The sequence below is a fragment of the Lagenorhynchus albirostris genome, chromosome 3 (genome assembly GCF_949774975.1).
Source record: "Lagenorhynchus albirostris chromosome 3, mLagAlb1.1, whole genome shotgun sequence".
In the NCBI taxonomy this organism is placed as follows: domain Eukaryota; kingdom Metazoa; phylum Chordata; class Mammalia; order Artiodactyla; family Delphinidae; genus Lagenorhynchus; species Lagenorhynchus albirostris.
In genome coordinates this window covers 14954359-14975620 of record NC_083097.1, presented here as the reverse complement: position 1 = coordinate 14975620, position 21262 = coordinate 14954359, and positions in this window count along the sequence as shown.

The following is a 21262-nucleotide window of genomic DNA, read 5'->3' as shown; positions in this document are numbered from 1 at the left end:
AGTTGATCTCCCTGTACTATGCAGCTGCTTCTCACTAGCTATTGGTTTTACGTTTGGTAGTGTATATATGTCCATGCCACTCTCTCACTTTGTCCCAGCTTGCCCATCCCCCACCCCCACCGTGTCCTCAAGTCCATTCTCTAGTAGGTCTGCATCTTTATTCCCATCCTGCCCCTAGCTTCTTCATGACCTTTTTTTTTTTTTTTAGATTCCATATATATGTGCTAGCATACTGTATTTGTTTTTCTCTTTCTGACTTACTTCACTTTGTATGACAGACTCTAGGTCCATCCACCTCACTACAAATAACTCAATTTCATTTCTTTTTATGGCTGAGTAATATTCCATTATATATATGTGCCACATCTTCTTCTTTTTTTTTTTTTTTTTGTGGTATGCAGGCCTCTCACTGTTGTGGCCTCTCCCATTGCGGAGCACAGGCTCCGGACACGCAGGCTCAGCGGCCATGGCTCATGGGCCCAGCTGCTCTGCGGCATGTGAGATCTCCCCGGACCGGGGCATGAACCTGTGTCCCCTGCATCGGCAGGCAGACTCTCAACCACTGTGCCACCAGGGAAGCCCTGTGCCACATCTTCTTTATCCATTCATCTGTCGATGGACACTTAGGTTGCTTCCATGTCCTGGCTATTATAAATAGAGCTGCAATGAAGATAGTACATGACTCTTTTTGAATTATGGTTTTCTCTGGGTATATGCGCAGTAGTGAAATTGCTGGGTCATATGGTAGTTCTATTTTTAGTTTTTTAAGGAACCTCCATACTGTTCTCCATAGTGGCTCTATCAATTTACATAAGGAGACAAAAGACCTGTATGCAGAAAACTATAAGACACTGATGAAAGAAATTAAAGATGATACAAATAGATGGAGAGTTATACCATGTTCTTGGATTGGAAGAATCAACATTGTGAAAATGACTATACTACCCAAAGCAATCTACAGATTCAAAGCAATCCCTATCAAACTACCACTGGCATTTTTCACAGAACTAGAAGAAAAAATTTCACAATTTGTATGAAAACACAAAAGACCCTGAATAGCCAAAGCAATCTTGTGTAAGAAAAATGGAGCTGGAGGAATCAGGCTCCCTGACTTCAGACTATACTACAAAGCTACAAAGCTATCAAGACAGTATGGTACAAAAACAGAAACATAGATCAATGGAACAGGATAGAAAGCCCAGAGATAAACCCATGCACATATGGTCACCTTATTTTTGATAAAGGATGAAAGAATATACAATGGAGAAAAGACAGCCTGTTCAATAAGTGGTGCTGTAAACTGCACAGTTACATATAAAAGAATGAAATTAGAATACTCCCTAACACCATACACAAAAATGAACTGAAAATGAATTACCTTCTTCTTGAATAGAGTGTGAGTCTCTCATTCTATGAAAAACCTATCCCACTACATGTTTTCTGTAGTCAGTCTCCCCAGAAATGTTAAATGGCAGGAACAGTAAAAAAATATATATATTTTTAATTAAGTATAATAGATTTAAAAATCTGATTTTTAAAAATACTAAGAAAATAGCAACCTTCTTGCAACCATTCCCAAGAATATATAGATGAGAAAAAAATATATAAATTAGAAAAAAGTAATCATAGAGACAAAGAGGGTTAAAATGTTGTAGAGGAATAAAGTATAACATTATACCAATAAATTTATAAATACAAATATATTATTGGAAAAAATAAATAACTAGCATCACCTAACAAAATACTATTGAGAAAGCCTACAAAAAACAATAAGAAAAGCACCTGACTCATAACTTTATAGGTAGGTTTGGGCAAAGGGTCAAGTTTTTATTTTACTCCAGAGCATAGAAAACATGAGATCCTTCAAACATTTTTTATGAAACTGTTATAACTCTAATGTTCAATGAACAAAGATGGCATAAAAACTATGATACATCAACATCACATACATATACATGATTTATTAATATCTTAAAGGTATTAGTTCATAAAATCCAACAGAAGTAAAATAATACTTTACCAAGAATAGTGTTCATTTGTTCCAGGAAGATAAGAGTAGTACAATATTGAGAAATCTAGTGATGTAATTTATTGTGTTACACATTAATGGAGAATGCTAAAATAATGCATTTAACAAAATTAAGCATTCATTACTAATCAACACCTACACTTATCATTTCTATTATTAATTGATGTTCAATAAGCCCTTGTCAGTGCAATTTGTTAAGAAAGATGTTAGCTGTATAAATTTTGAAAGGAAAGAATAAATATTATATGAAAATCATCTAACTAGAAGGCCAAAATGTATTAAGTGAAAAATATTAGAATAAGGTTTTACTAGGTTGCCAGATTTTTAAAAAGTAAATGCAAAAATCAATAGCACTTAATTTAGGTAACAATTATCAATTATGTCATATTAAAATATTTTTAAACTCTATGTAAAATTTAAGGTTAGACCTAACATGAAATACACAGTTCCAAGACAAAAGGCAAAAAAATAAATAAATAAAGCAAAAGAATTTTTAATAAATGAAAGCATAGATTTTTGTACAGTGAAACACCTAATATGAAAATACCATTTGTCAAATATTTATATAAATTCAGTGTGGGTTCAATCAAAATTTCTGCTATATTTTCTAGAAATATTTTTATCTTTCTTGTTCTGAAGTTCACCTCCAATAGTAAATCATTGGCATTAGCAATAAAACACTGATTTTTAAAAAGGTTGTTTAAAACCTACATCAAATCATGGAAGGTGCCTCTTCAAATACTCCCATGGCTGGTTCTTGTTTAAATCTGAATTCTTTACCATGGTAAACAAGACTGTATTTTTCCATCTCCTGCATTTTCATCCAGTACTACACATTCCTTCAGAGCTGCAATCTCCTCTTCTCCTGTGGGTAACAAAATAATGACCCCTCAAAGAGGTCAATATCCTTATTCCTGGAATTTGTGGATATGTTCAGTTATGTGACAAAAGAGATTAAGATTGCAGATGGAATTAAGGTTGCTAATCAGCTGACCTTTTCAAGAAGCACTTGAATTATAGAATTTAGCACATTATAGAATTTAGCACAATTTGTAGTACATTTTTCCTTTATTTGCTTGTTACATCCATCTTCTTAACTAAGTTCCATACAAGCAAGGGCCTTATCTTTCTTGCTCTATGCTACATTTCCAGATCCTCACACAGTGCTTAATACATGTAAAGAACTGAGTAAATGAATGAATATACTATGAAGTCACAATAATAAAATCATATGATAATGACACAAAATATGTAGAGATCAATAGATAAGAGCTCAGAGCCAGGAGAAAAGACTTATGAAACTACAGAATATAATAGAGATTTTATTTAAAATCTGTGAGTTAAACAGTGGAATAGCTAATGTATTGTGTATAGAAATTAAAGCAACCATCTTCTAAAGTTTTACATAATCTCTTGCTATGCTCAAAAATAAAATCCAGATAAACTGAAGATGTAAGTGTAAAAACAAAAAGAATACTTTTATAACTTTAAAATGAAAAAGGCCTTTCTAATAATGACATGAAACCCAGAAACCATTAAGAGAAAAGATTGATTCATTTGAGAACCTAATAATTTAAATGCTCTAAGAGCAAATAGCCCCATAAAACAAATTAGAAAACTCCATAAACAAAATTATAAAACAGTGGAAGAAATTTTTCTGAATTCAGCAGAAATATATTAACAGTCCTAGTTTTAAAAATGGAAAAGAACATGAACAATTCACAGGCTTTCTAATAAACATGAAAAGACCTGCAAAAAGCAATTCACAGAACTAGCCATTAAACAAGTAGTAAGATGACAAACCTTAAATGATAAATAAATGTAGAACAATGAGATATTTTTCATGCATCAGAGTGGCAAAGATCAAAATATTTAACCAGTTGAATATAAGTGGGACAAAGAATTCTCAACTAATTAAAGAGGATCAATTGGTACAGCATATTTTCTTTTATATTGGAGTATAGTTGATTTACAATGTTGTATTAGTTTCAGGTGTACAGCAAAGTGATTCAAAAGTGATTCAGATATATATATGTATATGTATAAATAGTATATGTATATATATATATATATATTCCTTTTCAGATTCTTTTCCCATATAGGTTATTACAGACTACTGAGTAGAGTTCCCTGATGCTATACAGTAGGCTCTTGTTGATTATCTATTTTGTATATAGTAGTGTGTATATGTTAATCCTAAACTCTTAACTTATCCCTCCCACCCACATTTCATGTCTTCTCTTTGGATTAACAGTTTCACTTTTAGTGATTGCATACAAATTTACTCAAAGTTATGGAAACAGAATACTCATACTCATCACAGGAGTGCTTGTAATTACAAGAAGGAAGAGCAGAAAGGAAAAAGGAAGGGAAGAAGAGAGAAAGAAAGAAAGCTTAACATGCAATTACAAAGCAGCATATGTAGAAGAAATTTTCCCAGGTTTTCATGCACATATATTGTATAAAAATCTGAAAGAACACATACCAAAATTTTAACCATGCTTGTATCTGGAGATTTGAAAAGGGAATCAAAAAGACTAGACTAAACATTCTTTTTATGAGTTTTTTTTTTCTGGCAATGCAACAATCCATTACAAAACCTGTTTAATATACTATCTCTTTGAGTAAGAGAAATTAGTGAATGATAATTATCAAATTTGCGAACGTGAAAACAGTGTAGGACTTCTGAAAATGGCAAAGGAGAATGACCACTAAATTTCCTTAGGAAACTCTATGGACCACAACACTTCCACAAAAATACTCAATTTGGTATCTATTATACAGGAAATTAAGTTAAATTATTTTTTTCTATTTCATAATTGCCATTTTTCTATTTTTCAGATACACATTACTTCCTTTCCTCAACTCTAGTGCCCAAAATGTTTGGGGAAAAAGAGTCAGAATACCAGTCTCACCTTTAGCAAGGAGTTAACCTCATAGGTCAAAATCTAATAAGACAAATCTAACCTACACAAAACTGTTTTGAGGCATTTTTCATGTAAAAATAGTGAAATTGAAGCACATTAAACAAGTTCTCTCTGACGTTTAAAATATCCTAGGAACAAGTTGACAATCGTACATATTTAGTCCGGAAGCATAAAGAAACAGTCCCCATGCAACTAAACTTAGACCAGTGGGAGAAAAACACAGCAGACAAATTATCTCCCTCTCTTCCTCCAGAAGGACTGTCATGATACCCAGTTGATCATGCCATCTCTTCAACAAGAGTTCTGCCAAATCAAACATCACTGTCCTGATGCCAAACAATGGCTAGCTCAGTAAACACCCCCTCATCTTTGCTCTCTGCATTTCCTGTCTCATTCCCCTTTTCTCTCTCTTCTGTCTCTCTGAGACTACACTCTCCATGAAAAGTCCTAATACATAAACATTTGGCTAACACCCTGCTTTCTACAAAAGTATGTTGCCTTTCTAGAGATATGATATAAGATATACATCTGCATGGGTTTCTTCTGTTTAAGATGCAAAAACTAAATTTTCACTAATTAAAGTAATTAAGCTATATTGAATTTCATTTCTATGTCTTAATTATCAAAATTCAGCTCTGTGTCCTTAGACAACCCAATTAATTGCTCTGGAACTTAATTTCCTAATTTATAAAATTCATTTTCTCCTTAGTAAACATTTATTTCACTTATGCTATGTTCCTGATGTTTTACTAAATACTATTAATGAAAAGATAAATATTACTAGTCAAGAAACTCAGTATTCTAGATAGACAAATACATCAGAAATCATGATACAATGTGCTAACTGTAGTGACAGAGTTATTTGAAAGATTATGGGTACAAGAGAAGGAGGATCTAATCCAGCCCTAGGGCTTTGAAAAGATTAAAATCTTCCTTGATGAATTAATATCTCTGAAGATTCTTAAAGGCTATGTAATGGTTGAGAAACCATGTTAGAAAGAGCAGTCTAGGCAAAGAGAATAGCATAAGAAAAAAGCCCCTGAAAATAATCTGTTTATGAAATATACAACATATTACTGAAAAAGAAAAGATGAGTAAGGAGGAAACAAAAGTAGACAAGGCTGGTTGTACCTTTAAGAGCTTGGGCTCTACTAAAAATGTCAGGGAGGCAGTGAAGAATCCTAGGTAAAAGAATGACATGGTTGCATTAACTGTTCTTGATAGTCTTTTCTAATCCAAATTCTATGATTCTATAACCCTGCATCCTCCTAATAAGATCGAGATTAAAAATGGCATTTGGTTGAAGTTATAAAGATCCTATGGTAGTTTGCTAGTAACTGTGTATTAAATGAAAATTATTGTTTGGTAATGTAAAATCAATCCCATATGCCTGGTTTCATGAGACCACATCTGGAAGGCTGTTCTTACTTGGGGGCAATATATTTTAAGAAAAATGTTGTTAATCTGACAATATCCAAAAAGTGTCCAAGATTATGAAGGATTTAGAAAACCATTTCTGGAGAAGAAAGTACATTCTGTCTTCAAATTTTAAACAGTTGTTATAAGAAAGAAAAACAGACATAGGCTGTATAGCCTACAGATTAAAGATATATATGTAATCTCTGAGCAAGTTGTAAGAAGGAAATTCCAGTTTAGTATATGAAAACAAAATTTGACACAACTTATGTTTTTCAAGAGGGAATAAATTATCTCTTGACATACAACTTCAAGCAGAAGTTAAAAACTCTCTCTCTAAAACTGGCACTACTCTCTGAACAGGACATGAAACAGTAACTTGCCTTCTCATCATAAAAACAGAACAAAACAAAACAAATCAAAACTTTGCCCTCTTACCATAGAAAACTGGGAAAAACATATGAAAGAGTTGAGTTTAGACACATGTATTTTCCATGTATACGTGCATAAACCTCATACAAAATGGATGCACTATATTTTGCCAAGCATGTACTTTTTCATTATAGTTTTAGAATAAATGCATTGCTGTCGATTTAATTCTCTTTTTAAATATTCTGCTTGGAAAACTGTATTCATGTGAACAGACATAAAATTCATAAATGGTTTGTATTAATAAAAGGTGGGAAAAACAGGAAAACCCAAGTCCATATTCTGTGTGATTATCAATGGGAGACACGATATTGCTCAGAATTAAATAATTTTGTGTTACAAATCTCCAAATTCTTTTAACAATGATAAATGAGAAACAACAAAAAATTTTAGAAATTCTACGTAAGTGAGCCTTTGTAATCTCATATTTCTTAATCATGCTTACTAAAATTTTCTTTGTTCTTCTTAAAAGAACCTATTTTGAACAGTGTAGCAAGAGGAGAACTTACAATTACATTTCTTATATATATTAACTTGAAATATTATTAACCTCTTTACATGGCTAATAGTACCAAGGTAAACTCTGTGATACTAGTTAGACGTACTCAAAAAATACCCCTGTCCCTTTTACATTTCTAGAACACCTTCAAATATGGATTTTATGCTCTAAGGAGAGGAAGGGATTAATAAATACTGAGCACCCACATGGGTTTAAAACACATCATATGACAGATATAGTTTATCTGTAAACCAAGAAAACACATTCAGGTGAGCTTTATCTACATTTATTTAATACATTTGAAAATTTCTTATGATATCCTCATGGAAAAATGGAAATACATGCTATGAATGGCAATATCACTGGGCAAGCATGTAATTGAATTAATGACCCTGTCCAAAGGTAATGATTGATTTAATATAAAGAGAGATTTCTTTAGATTCTCCTCAGTTGTGGCTGTGCATTTTGATCAATATTTTTGATTTAAATATTGCTGTCATGCTTATGGAATTTCAAGGTGGTGGGAGATACAAGGAATAGCTAATATAATGAATGGTAAGATGGCCTGAATTTATCAAGTACAACAAACTGAAAGCCGATGTAAATACCTATGTCTAGCTTTTTAATTGCCTGTGGCAATTAAAGGGAAGTTGGAACAAAAAAGTGGATGTGAAAAATTCTTAGTGGATTCAAATCCCATAGAGTTTGAATGGACTAGCTAAAGTACCCTTGAATTTTATTTAACTCAATCCAAACTGTTCATTTGATTTTCTGCAAGCTTATTATGAATCAACAGAGTGATATAGCTGCCCAAAATGTTAATGTCATCCTGAAATGCATTAATTAAAATATTTGTTCAGAATATAAGAAGTAAGAATAAGTACAGTTTTATCTGCATTCTTCAGACAGTCCTGGGAGTTGTTTGTTCTACATGGGTGCCTCATTGTGAAACTAGAATGCATCTAGAAGGAAAAATCTACAAAGCTATACATATGTATTAAGAAGGCTGATAAACTGAGAATATTTATCCTGAAGAAGGAAACACTTAGTATGTCAGTTTGAGTCCCTCAAGAAGCAAGTGTCAAATGGGACTGGATATAAAAGACATTTATTGGAAAATGTCCATGAAGGTTAGAGGGAAGAGAGTGGGAGTGGGTAGGAAGAGTCTTAAGACTGACGTAGCACTGACACACGTGAAGGAAAGAAGAAAGGGAGGATTGTATAGGAAGAGCCTCAGAACACAGTTCACTTCTGAAAAAGTCTTGGCCAGATCTATGGAAAGTCCCTAAGGCAAACTTGGCTTCTAAAGGGCCAGAACAGTGTCATTCTAGTATTGCAGCTGTGTTCATTACCTGAGTGGGAGCAGACTAGAGATAGGATGTCCTCATGCCAGTGCCCCAGTGGATCCAAAGGGGTAGCCACTGGAGGCTGTCAATCAGGTCCACTTTTCCAGTAGATCTTCTGAAGGCACACCTCCGTGGCTTGGGGAGGCATATTAGCTATCTTTAGTTTTTCTAAAGAGCTGTAATATGGACAAAGGTCTAGATTTTTTTTCTGTATGACTTCAAAGCAGAGATGGATAGAAACTCAAACTTCATCAAAATAAGAAAAATTCCTAATAATTAAGAGCTCAAAAATGTAATGAACAGTGTCTCAAGATGGTGAATAGTAGAGCCAGAAGTTACACCAGAAGATCTGTGAAGTCCCTTCTCAAATCTTGAAGTCTAGTGAGACTTAGGAATAAAGGAACTAAGAATAGGAGAAGCTCAAATGATTAAGGAACATGGTTTGCTCAAATGGTTATAAGGAGACTGGATTAGGAAGCTTTTATTTTTTTCTTTTGTAATAACGGTGCATTTTGCATTTCAGAAGAAAATAGTAAGGGATATACTAAAACTCCACTGCCTCTTATTAGCATGAACTGATTTTTTTTCCTCTGCATTGGATTAGAATCAGAGAACCGTAAACTGGACTTAAGTCATAACCTTGTGAACACTGGTGTTCTGAAAAATATAGGTAACGTTTGTCTGCCCTTGATTTTTTTAAAAAGCATCCTTCTTTACTCTCCTTGTCAACACAGCATACGTCCAGGCAAAAGTGTATTTCTAGATTTCAGTCATGTACTAGTTCCGCTTCCTTTAAGGGATAAAAAATTAAAAAGCTTTTGCACTCAATATTTTCTCAGGCCAGTGAAAGAGTTACGTAAGCTAAAGTTAAGTCCTGAATATGAGAATTGAAAATCTGGCTACCAGCCCAGAGTCCATTTCCAAAAAGCAGCAGCTATCCCTAGCTTGTACAAAGGAGGTGGTTGCCCTAGCAACAGTAGCTAAAAAAGAAAATATGGCCGACAGGTACACACACAGATTGCTCCAGAAACAGGAAAGCAGCTCAGCTCCCACCGCCATCAGTGTTAAGGAGTCACTTTGCAGATCTCGAGTTTTAAAGGGGAAGTCTAATTTCCAATTGCAGATATTTTCCCTGTGATGTTTATTTAGGTCGTGATCAACGTATTTCCTAATTCGCCATTTTATAACAGTGGATGAGAATGCATACGCCCCCCAACCTAAACACGACCACTACAAATGATTGTCAAGATACATCAGCTTACTCAAAAGGCCTCTTTCAAGAAAGATTTGCTCAAAATAAAATTGATTTCTTTTCCAAAGTCTTGAATTGAATTATTTAATTATGTTCCAGTTCCTTTTTTATTCTTCTGCAGAACTGTGACTTGCATATGAAACATTCAAACTTCTCAAGAGTCTCCATTTTTTACATAATTATTTATAATGTACGCTGTCATCTTTTTATCAAGAACTTAACCTTATCAGCATGTTATGTGTACTAATTTTTTATTGGAATATTTCCTGATAAAATATTTTGTGGAATTAACCTTAGAGATTCGTGTGAGAGACTCTAAAATAGTAGTGGTGGTGAATACTGTTTCCTTGATTATAAAGGATGGATGCATTTTTCCTGGAAAGCTTGCAAATGTTGCTTACTAGAGTATCAGTTTCTCTAAATGTATACTTCAGGTTGATCTATTTATAGTTTTACCATAATTTATGAGTACAGTGTTGAGTTATTCAATCATACAGCAATCAGAACCTGAGCAAAAAGGGCATAAGCCAGCGCTTAGTGAACCAGTTTGTAATAATATGCTTTCACTCCCCACTCCCATTCCAAAATAGCTAGTTCCATTTTCAAAAAAGTATATGATACAAAGAATAAAGACCTATACTCTTTTAAGACACCAGGATCCCAATCCTCATGTTTCTCTTGGCCTATGAAAGAGCTTTAGTAAGGCCCTTAGCCTCCTGAGGTCCCAGAGACAGCATGATGCACTCTGTGTAAATAACCTCTAAGGTTCTTCTTGGCTGTACTGTTCCATGAAAATGAGCCATCACCTACTGTGAGCACAAAGGTTCTGTTTGAGCTGGCTCATTCTATTTTGATTAGAGCTTCTTTATCAAGTTTCTTTACAAGTTTTCTCTGCATTAACACTCCTAATTTTCTTCAGTAAATTAAATACTACCAGCTTAAAAATTCTAGGTAAATATTCACTGTGCACAGTTAATGAAGGACTACAGTAGACACTACTCAGAGATATTCTGATGCATTTGGATCATCTGTTCCTTGGATCAGAGTATGAAATTCATGGGACAAATGTAAAAACACAAAGGAAGAGTGTATCGACTGTTCCTTTTTTTTAAACATCTTTATTGGAGTATAACTGCTTTACAATATTGTGTTAGTTTCTGCTGTATAACAAAGTGAATCAGCTATACACATACACATATCCCCATATCTCTTCCCTCTTGCATCTCCCTCCCATCCTCCCTATCCCACCCCTCTAGGTGGTCACAAAGCATGGAGCTGATCTCCCTGTGCTATGCGGCTGCTTCCCACTAGCTATCTGTTTTACATTTGGTAGTGAATATATGTCAGCAATTACTTCTTAAGAATGTAGAATAACAAAGGTAGGGTAGGGCAGAAATAGACATATCTAGTTTTCCTTGGCATAGAGGCATGGTAGGGTAATTTCAGGGTTATCTATGATTAACTCTTTAATACGATATTTCTAAAATCTAACCAGAACCCTTTTAAAGGAAAAAAATATTAACCCATCTATCCACTGTTGATTTGTGTTACTTTGACATTTATACTTATAGATGTGTACAAATATAAAACTAGGTATAAACATCTTATGCTCAGAGGACTTAGCCATAGAAACAGATTAAATAGGAACCAAATGATAAAGCCAATAAAATAAAACCGATGTTATTAATCTAATGTGATGAATCATCTTGAAACTTAATCTGTTTGAAATTTGAATATTGTACTGACTGCCACAGCATGGTTTTAAAAGCATTTGGCTGTAAAATGGATGGCTAGTGGGAAGCTGCTGCATAGCACAGGGAGATCAGCTTGATGCTTTGTGATGACCTAGAGGGGTGGGATAGGGAGGGTGGGAGGGAGGCTCGAGAGAGAGGGGATATGGGGATATATATACACTTATAGCTGATTCACTTTGTTGTACAACATGATCCAAGCATCAAAAAATATGAGAAGCAGTTCTAGTGCAGCCATCGATGGGATTCAACACATGATCATGGAATCCAACCTTACTTTTCTCTCTGTGATCATCAAAATAAAAACAAATTCAATACATTATTGTAGAATATTCACAAAGCTTCAGTTGGAGAAACAGAAATCTAGTAGATAATTATGTCCAAAATAAATTATTTTGGTTTTAAAAATTAGTTAATAAATATAGTTTATTAGTTTTTTAATTAATAAAAATAGTTCATTTGGGTTTTAAAAAGTTCTTGATTTCCAAGGTAAGTAGCTTCAAAAACCCAATCTCTTTACGCATTTGCACAGTTGATTGAATAACCAACCAAGCAACATTCTACCTCCTTTCTCCATAAATATCCTCCTTTTACAATCTAAAAAAAGCCAAATTCTCACTTTCATAGACTTCCTTCCAGGTAGGGGTGGGAACATGATTTTACTGGGGCCAATGAAATAAAAATGGAGGACTGCTTTCAATTTTGGAAAGTGGGAAAGTGTTTTGTTTTCCTGATAAAAGTGACAGGTATGAAATTATAAATTGCTTGTACTCCCTCTTCCCTTTTGCTCCTGCTTTGAACATAGCATTTTTGTTGTTTGTTTGTTTTTTAGTTTTTTGATTTCTGGAGCAATATCAGACACCTCATAACCATGAGGGGCCAGGACATTAAGTGTAGTAGAAAAGAAAGATAAGAAGAACCTGTGTCCTTGGTGATTTATAGATGTTTTTTTCTAAATTTATTAGTAGGTAATATAAATCCATATAGTTTAAGCCATGCTTAAGCCACTGTGTCTTATAGCCAGAAGCATTTCTGATATAGAGATCCAATATTATTTTCCAAATCACCAAATATTTTATTGATGAAAAATAATCGTGAGCATGGAGTTGGAAACTTGGTGAAATATATTCCATTTACTCCACATGGTATTCCACATTACATTTTATGTTTTATGTTCCAAAATTTCAAAGTTTATTTGTTGTCCTTTGTTCTGATATTAACTACCTGAACTCATGTATAATATTGATGCTAACTTGCAATAGGAAACATGGCTCTTTTTTACAGAGGTGTTGAAATGGTTTATAGTGCTTGATCTTGTCCCTGAGTATGCTGCCACCCCCAACCTACAGTACTTTCTATTCTATCTTAACACAATTGCCTTCTTCCATGTCTTAGATATGACATACTGCCTCCTACTTGGATTTTGCATGGTGTGCCCCTTACAACCCATTCCTCCTACCTCTCCTTTAGCTCCAATTTACCCTTCAGATCTAACCTAACACTTCAGTCCTCAAGAATATTTCTTGGACTCCCCCAGCATAAGCCAGGTTATTTGCTCTAATTCACAGGAAGCCTTTCCTTCCGAGGACTTTTATTAACCTGAAATGACACAATTATTACTATATTTGAGTCTCAATTTCCCCTACCAGTCTCTTTGCCTGAAACCCCATGTGCTTTATGCTCACTAATGCATCTCTGTACCTAGCACAGTGTTAGGTACCTGGTAGGTACATAATAAATATTTGTCAGATCAGTGAATAATTTAATGAATGAATAAATAAGTGAATGGAAAATGGGAATAATTTAACAATATTTCAAAGGCGACAAATATTGAGAACTGATAACTTCTGTTGGTTATAAAAAAAATCTTGTATTTCAATGTGTGCATTAAGACTACTAAGCTTCAGATCAATTATATGGAAATATAGATTCCTATTCATTTGATAATCCAGTGTTAGTGCTTTGGAAATTCAGCAAGATACATAAATGAAATTATGATTCTGTATATTAATGTAGAGAAAATGAGGTTTTCTGTGAAGCATATTAAGTTATCTATTATTTACAGGTTAAATTTCTCTTTTTCTCACTGTCCTTTGCTAGAGGTAATCATGTTTCTGATTTACCTTTTTAAAGGTTTATGCATCATGAAATAATAGTTAAATATTCTGTGTAAGATAATTCAGATGCCACAGGAAGTTTTATTTCCATTGAAAATCTGAATACCATGGAAGAATGATAGTTTAAAAATTTATAGTTACCAAGGCAAAAACATCTCATTATAATACATTCTTTTGTAAATTCTCAAATGTAACTTTTCTTCCATTATATATCACTTTGCAAGTGTTAAATGAAAGTCAAATATATCACTGTCTAACGTTTCCCACTTTACAGATGACTTAAAGAACCTTTACCTAAATCTTGGAATGAAGAGAATGTGATTACTTGTTCTAATCTCTTCTTAATGCAGAAATCAGAAAGAATAGGAGGTAAACTATAAAAAATGAAGAACAAAAAAGTTAAGATATAAAACTTCAAGGAAAAAAATTCTTGCAAACTATGTAGTTTTAAACGATTAATTTATATTCTGTTCAATATTAAACTATTTTGGGAGTTAGTCCAAATGCGTGTGAAGAAAATATTAGGCATGATAAATGATACAGAGAAAAAGAGAACACAGCCACTTTAAAAATTAATTTAAATAATTCATTAAATAATTCATTCATTTACCTTTAAATGAATTTGATATTGGCTTAGTTTAGTGATGTTAAATATGACCACATTTAGGGACCATACTGAAAGCTAATAAATATTATGTTCATTTAGACTTTATTCTATTGTCCTGATTTTAAAGATCATCAAATCAGCCATATATTTTTATTGTAAGAAACAATCCATCATTTCAAATTGAGCAGATATCCCCATATTAACAAAATTAACTTATTTCAATACTAAATTTCAAATTGTGAAAATACTAACTCTTACCACCAAAGTAAAAGAATTGTTGCATCAAAATAACTAACCATTAACTCAGATTAAGTCAAAAATACATATTGACTTGATAGAAAGTTGAATTGTTAGAACATGTCATCCAATGACATGTTATAAGTGGAGCTGAGGGAAGAAGTTACCCTTGTGAACATGAGTGTCATGAGATTTATTATGGAAAAAAATAGTAGGTTTCCAAGAGGACTAGGTTTGATATGAAGAGCATGGGGATTATGAGCTGGATGATCAGGAAAAAGAACTCATATTCATCCAATCCAGTTGCAAGCCAACCATCCCATTGGCATTCTACTCATATAAAAGGTTTTCTATCACTATTATAGGACATCTGTAGTCAGATAAAAACATGGCACATTTAAGAAACTAAAAGAAGGCCATGTGTCTGGAGGTGAGAGGCAGAGGAAGGAAAAAACATTAAATGAGAAGAGAAAGTACAGTGGCCTCCAGATTTTTCAGGACTTTGTAGGCCGATGTCTACTCTTTTGATGCTAAGAGTAGTGAGATGATGTTGAAAAGATTTAAAAAGGGAAAATGACTCAATTAAATTGTATTTCTAAGAGATCATCTGTGCAATTACCATACTATTCAACAAGTGCACTCTTGGGCATTTTATCCTAGAAAAATTAAAACCTGTACAAGAACATTCATAGCAGGTTTACTTACAATAGCCAAAAACTAAAAACAGAATAGACGGCCCTCAGTGAGTGAATGAATAAGCAGACTGTGGTCCATCCATACCGTGGAATACCATGGAACACCATGGACTATTATGGAATACTACTCAGCAATAAAAAGAGATATCTATTGATTCATGTAATAACTTGGATGAATCTCAAGGAAATTATGCTAAGTGAAAAAGCTAATCTCAAAAGAATTACTATTGTATGATTCAATTTACATAACTTAAAATGACAAAATTATAGAAATGTAGAACAGATTAGTGGTTGCTGGGGTTTAGGGTTAAGGAAGGAGTGGATAATGGGAAATAGGTGAGTGGTTATAAAAGAATGAAGAGAGAGATCATTGTGGTGATGAAACTGCTCTGTATCTTCAGTATGATGGTGGGTACAGGAACCTACAAATTCATATCTATGCATATAATAAAATTGCATAGAACTAAATACACATGCACACACTCACACTAATAAGAGAAAAACTGGGAAAATCTGAATAAGAGTGGTGGGTTTTATCAATGTCAATACCTTCATTCTGATGTTGTAGTACATTTTGCAAGTTTGGCAAGTTACCATTGTAAGAAAGTACGTTAAGGGTGTATGGGATCTCTCTGTATTATTTTTTACAACCACATGTGAATCTACAATTATTTAAAAAAATAATTTTTGAAAATATGCCCTGGTTATAGTGATTACAATGGGCAAGAAAGGATGGTAAGAGAAGAGTTGGGGGGCTTCTTCATTTGTTCAGTATCCTCCACGTCGCATGCTGGTGAAAAAGATTCCCTCCAAATACTTGGATTTAGAGTGTACCAATCTCATAGGCTTGTGACCTTGTATTTTGTTGTTTCTGTTTACCTTCTTTAGCTCCTTGATAAGAGATAGTAAATTTATTAAGACCAATGATTGTGTCTTATCGAAGTGCATAACTCCTATGACAGCCGGCAGCAGGGCTTAGATATCAGTTCTATATTTTTTAATAAATTACTGGATGCATGTGCACATGCTAGGAGTCCATGACCCTTCATAACAATTTGGTTTTGCTATAATTAGCTGTGCCAAAAAAAGAAGTGACAGAAGAGAGGAAGACTATTGTTCCTGCTCTTAGGTATGAATAGTGTTCAGTGGGTCACTGAAGTGTTTATTTAGAACACAGTTCATTGAATCTACAGTTAAAAGTGTGTCTTATAGAAGCCCTGTCATCTATCTCCCTCATTTTTACAGAGCAGAAATGTCATGTGACATTCCTGAAGACCCAGGGGCCAAAGGTGGCCAAGAAGCAGATAGTGATTGGGTAGCATAAGAGTCGATTTACTTTGAAGCACATCGGGTTAGGAGAAGCTCACCTCAGTTAGGGATTAAAGTTGTTTCTAGCTGACTGAAAGCAGATCACTCAGTTGGCATCTTGTGGAACAAGTCAGTATGTATTTATTAGCAGATCAGTGATGGGTTCCACGGTGTCTGAAGGCCTTTCTACAAAGCCCTGATAAAACCAGAGAAGCCAAAGAAATCACTGCATGCCCCACATACTTGAATGGCCGTCATTCTCCCTCAAAACCCATTTTGAGAGAAAATATATAACAACAGTAAATTTTCTTATCTATAAAAAGCACAGTATTCTTATTTTAACATAAACATAAAGGATGTTTGAGAGATGCAATGTTACACATGCTGTGGGCAACTAAGAAAACCATAACAGAATTATTAAGAAAACATTCAAGGACAATATCAGAATATAGTGGGATATTGTTACATATACCAGTGGCTTTCAACCAGGTTGCAAGTTAGAATCACTTAAGGGTTTTAAAAATATCAGTATCCAAATACAAACCCCAAAATTGAATCAGAATATTTGGAATAGGCCCTTGATTATTTGTCATTTATTATAATTGTTGTTGTTGTGATTATTAAAGTACCTCAGGGATTTCTCACATGCAGACAAGTTTGGGAACCACTGACATGAACCAAAGGCAAAAATCATACACTCAAAAATGCTGCATCCTGTCCCAAAAAACATTTTTCTCCATTTATCTTACTGTCTCTCTCATCTTTACTAAATAATAAGCTTCCTGTAAATCAAATTTCATGAGTTGTTTTCTTCTGTTCTTGCCTAGAATTCCAGAAATTCAAGATGAAGGAGAATAGATAGCAATCTACAATTGTTATTTTACACAAGACACAGAAATTATTATAAATATAAATATTCCACTTGAGCTTGTATCATCAGATGCATGAATAGAAAAAGTAACATAGCACTATTTTTCCTGTTCATAATCCTAGACCCCAAAGTGAATAAATCCCTTCAAATGGACCTGATTCCAAGGTGATAACGTATTCATAAAGCTAGACCTCATCTTGTTCCTCTTCTTTTGAAAATGGTTCTAAACTCAGACTATTTAAGGAGGTACTGGGTTTGCTTTCCAGGTAATGTAAATAATGATGTTTCATAACATCTCCAGATTATATTACAAAAATCACTCCATCAAACAGTGTCTTGAATAGGGTTGCCTCCAAACAGGAAAGGGACCAAAACTTTGAAACAAAGGAATGCATCAGCATCATGACATGGTGAAGCCATGACCAAGAACAGAACACTCCCAAGATAAAAGGAAAAATGACACCTTTGAATCACTAGATATCAGATGCATTCTGAGTAGCACCAAATATCTAGGATGTAAAATGGACTTGTGCTCTGAGGAATCACTGCCAAGGTTAGCTTTTTATTCCTTCTCTGTTGTTTGGGAAACCTTTGAGGTATACGAGATTGAAGGTAGACTGAATAAACTTAGTGGCAATAAAATAAGAAAAAGCTTAGGAAATTTTTATACCTTTGATATGTCTGCATTCCTCCCTTGAAAGCATGACTCATAGTTAAAAGCTAATTCATTCAGTATCTCTTGAGTCCTGAATAAGTCCTTTGAGAGTATGGAGAGTACAGAGATGATATACAAAGATTTTGTGACCTTAAACAGCTCATACTCTAGTGAAGAAATGAGAGAGTAATAATTATGAATGTATTTGTATGATTAAACCTTGTATATAGAAGTAAGACTAGAGGTTTCCAACTGACAGCCCCAGTGGAATGAGGAGGTAAGGGCCGTGAAACTCGAGAGTCTTGGAATTGCCTCAGCCATTCCTGTGATGTCATTTACCCCTGAGTGATTCCAGTCAATGTTACAGAGTTCCATTTTATGTCACAGAAGTCTCTCACCAGACGCCAAAGATGGGACAGAAAACTTGCCTGTATTGTATGAGTTCTCTCAATAAAATGCTGGTCAGAGCAATTCAAAAAGGAATAAAGTCCCATGTGCAAGTTAATTTCTGGAGGCTGGAAGTTAAGCTACAAAATCTCGTCTCGTGCCTTGTCCAAGAAATCTGCCTTTGAATTGATTTGCACTATTATCACCATCATTTGGGAAGGGACTTTTGCTTTGGTTGTCCAGGTTGAGGAATCTATTTTCTGTTTGGTCTAGCAAAATGTGAATTATTTACCAGTTGAAGATAAAAGGCCAATGTAAAGGTAAACGTTGTTGGTATATTTGAAGAGGAAGAGTAGATTTTTGGAAAAGTAGACTTGGGCAGGAATGAAAGAGAAAATAAAATTTTAGGAAACTTCACATCCTCTAAGAGATGCTAGCAAAGAATTCTAGCAGTAGATGTGTCACTTAAAGAAGGAGGTCCATCCAGCAACTGTCAACGAGTGGCTGCTACTGAAACCTAAGACCCAAATATATATATTTTTTTTAATATAAGAAATTTCCCTTTAGAAAGATGATGGAGTTGTGAAGTTGTCATTATTGTAACAGCAGACATGGGCAGCTGTAGCACAAGAGCCCTCCATATGGATCAAGACCTGGGAAGCCAGGCAATGAATGGTTAAGACTCTGATAGCTTATCAAAATAGCAAACATTTTTTTTAAAATGTATTAAATCTGCTGTTGGCAACTGTACAGGAGAAAAAGTAATACCCTCCTAAGCTATCAGCAGGAGTTTGGCAACAACCATCAAAATGTTAATATTCCTACCTTTGAGCAGAAATTCCATTTCTGAGACTGTATACAAAGGAAGCAGTGGGCAAATGTGTAAAGATACTTGTAGAAATGTACCCATCCTGATGTTCTATATGATATTAAAAATTGGAAATACCTCAATGCCGATAAAGAAGAAATTAGTTATATAAATCACAGGAGGACCAACAAAATCCAGGTGACCATTAAAATGCATGATGGAAATCTTGGGCTCTTGTGTTTGAAGAAAGATGTAAATAACATTTTTACAGTCAAGTTAAAATACTGATAAGGAATAGTATGAATAGTAATTTTTTTAATTTAAAAAATGTATATACACAGAAGAAACTCCAGAGAGTAGAAAATCAAATGTTTAAGAATATACAAGAAATAATTAGCAATAATTATCATTGGACAGGACATTTCATCTTGGCATACTTTATGTCCTGCAATACACACTTTTATATTTTCTTCCTTTGTTTAATATTTCCATATTTTCTGAAACAGCATTAATGATATTTTATCATTAAAAATAAACAATGACTTGTTTCCTGTTTTTTGTAACTCTTCAATTAATAGCCTTTAGAGGTCTGTGGTTTTCAGAGGTCAGGAACAGAAAAGAGGTTAGGAATCCCACATGCCATTTTGTTTAGAACCCAGCACTCAGATTGTAGGGTCACAAATTTCATAGGAAAGCAAAGGCTGCCAGCCTTGACCAAGGGGTCACATACATTCTTGGGGAGAATCTAAATACTTCAGTACTTTCCGAGAGTGAAGTGCTCAGAAGCATCGTTTAGTAATCACCTGCATCTACATGAATTATGCCTTATTCTACTGGGCCTCCATGTAATTTTTAATACTGTTAATCATACACTCCTTTCCAGAATTATTTTCTTCCTTAACTTTTAATACATCACTCTCTCCCGCGTGGTTAAAAGTAAACTCCAGTCTCTGTGAATTTCTTTTTAAACTCTTTGCTGGCTCCTCTTTTGTTCTCATCCTGTGAAAATAATTATTCTTTAGAGTTCTCTCCTTAACCCTCTTTTAATTTTCTTTTTGCACTCTTCCTGAATAATCTACTTCACATTCAGTCTCATCTACTCCTCATTAGATTTGTCCACTAATTATTTTGGACCCAAACCCAGATCTTTTTTTCTGAGCTCCTGCCCCACATACACATCTGCTCCTTGGAAATTTCCAATTAAATGGCCCAGACTCCTAAGCCAAAGTAAATGTATTACCCCTACACACACACACGCACACTCTTCAGTCACACATATTTCTGTATTTTCTTTTTGATGAGTGACACTGTCCTCAACCTCTTTAAATACCAGAGCCTTCAGAGTCAACAACTTATTTTCCCTCACTACTTTATAAAGTCCTATGAATTCTACCTCCTAAACATCTCACTTGTTTTCCACTTTCTACCTGCACTACCACTACCTTGCTTTAGACTCTCTTTATATTTTCCTTAGTTATTCTAATAACTCTTAAATGGCCCCCAGGTCTTACACCAAGCTAAGTTTCTCTCTATATACATATCTAATCATGTCATTCCCCTATTTAAGTTCTTCACAGGACTATCACTGACTTCAAATTTGTCATGACTTTTCTTACCTCTTCAGACTCAGCTATCCTTATATCCACACATATACTGTATCCTTAATGTCCTTTTAAAGTACTGTACTTCCTCATCCCTCCATAAATTTTTTTTCATGCCCTTTACTTTCAAGATTCAACTTATCAAGGATCCACTCCAGAGCCACTGGAAAATTAACTAGAAATGCCCTAAGCAGGAGACAATTCAGTATCCAGAGAGTTATTATTCTGGAAGTCTGAGATGACATAATCAGGTAAAGAACCAGAATCAATTTCAAGAAAAAATCAAGATCAGTGAAGTTAAGAATGTTCCTGCAAAACTATATTGCC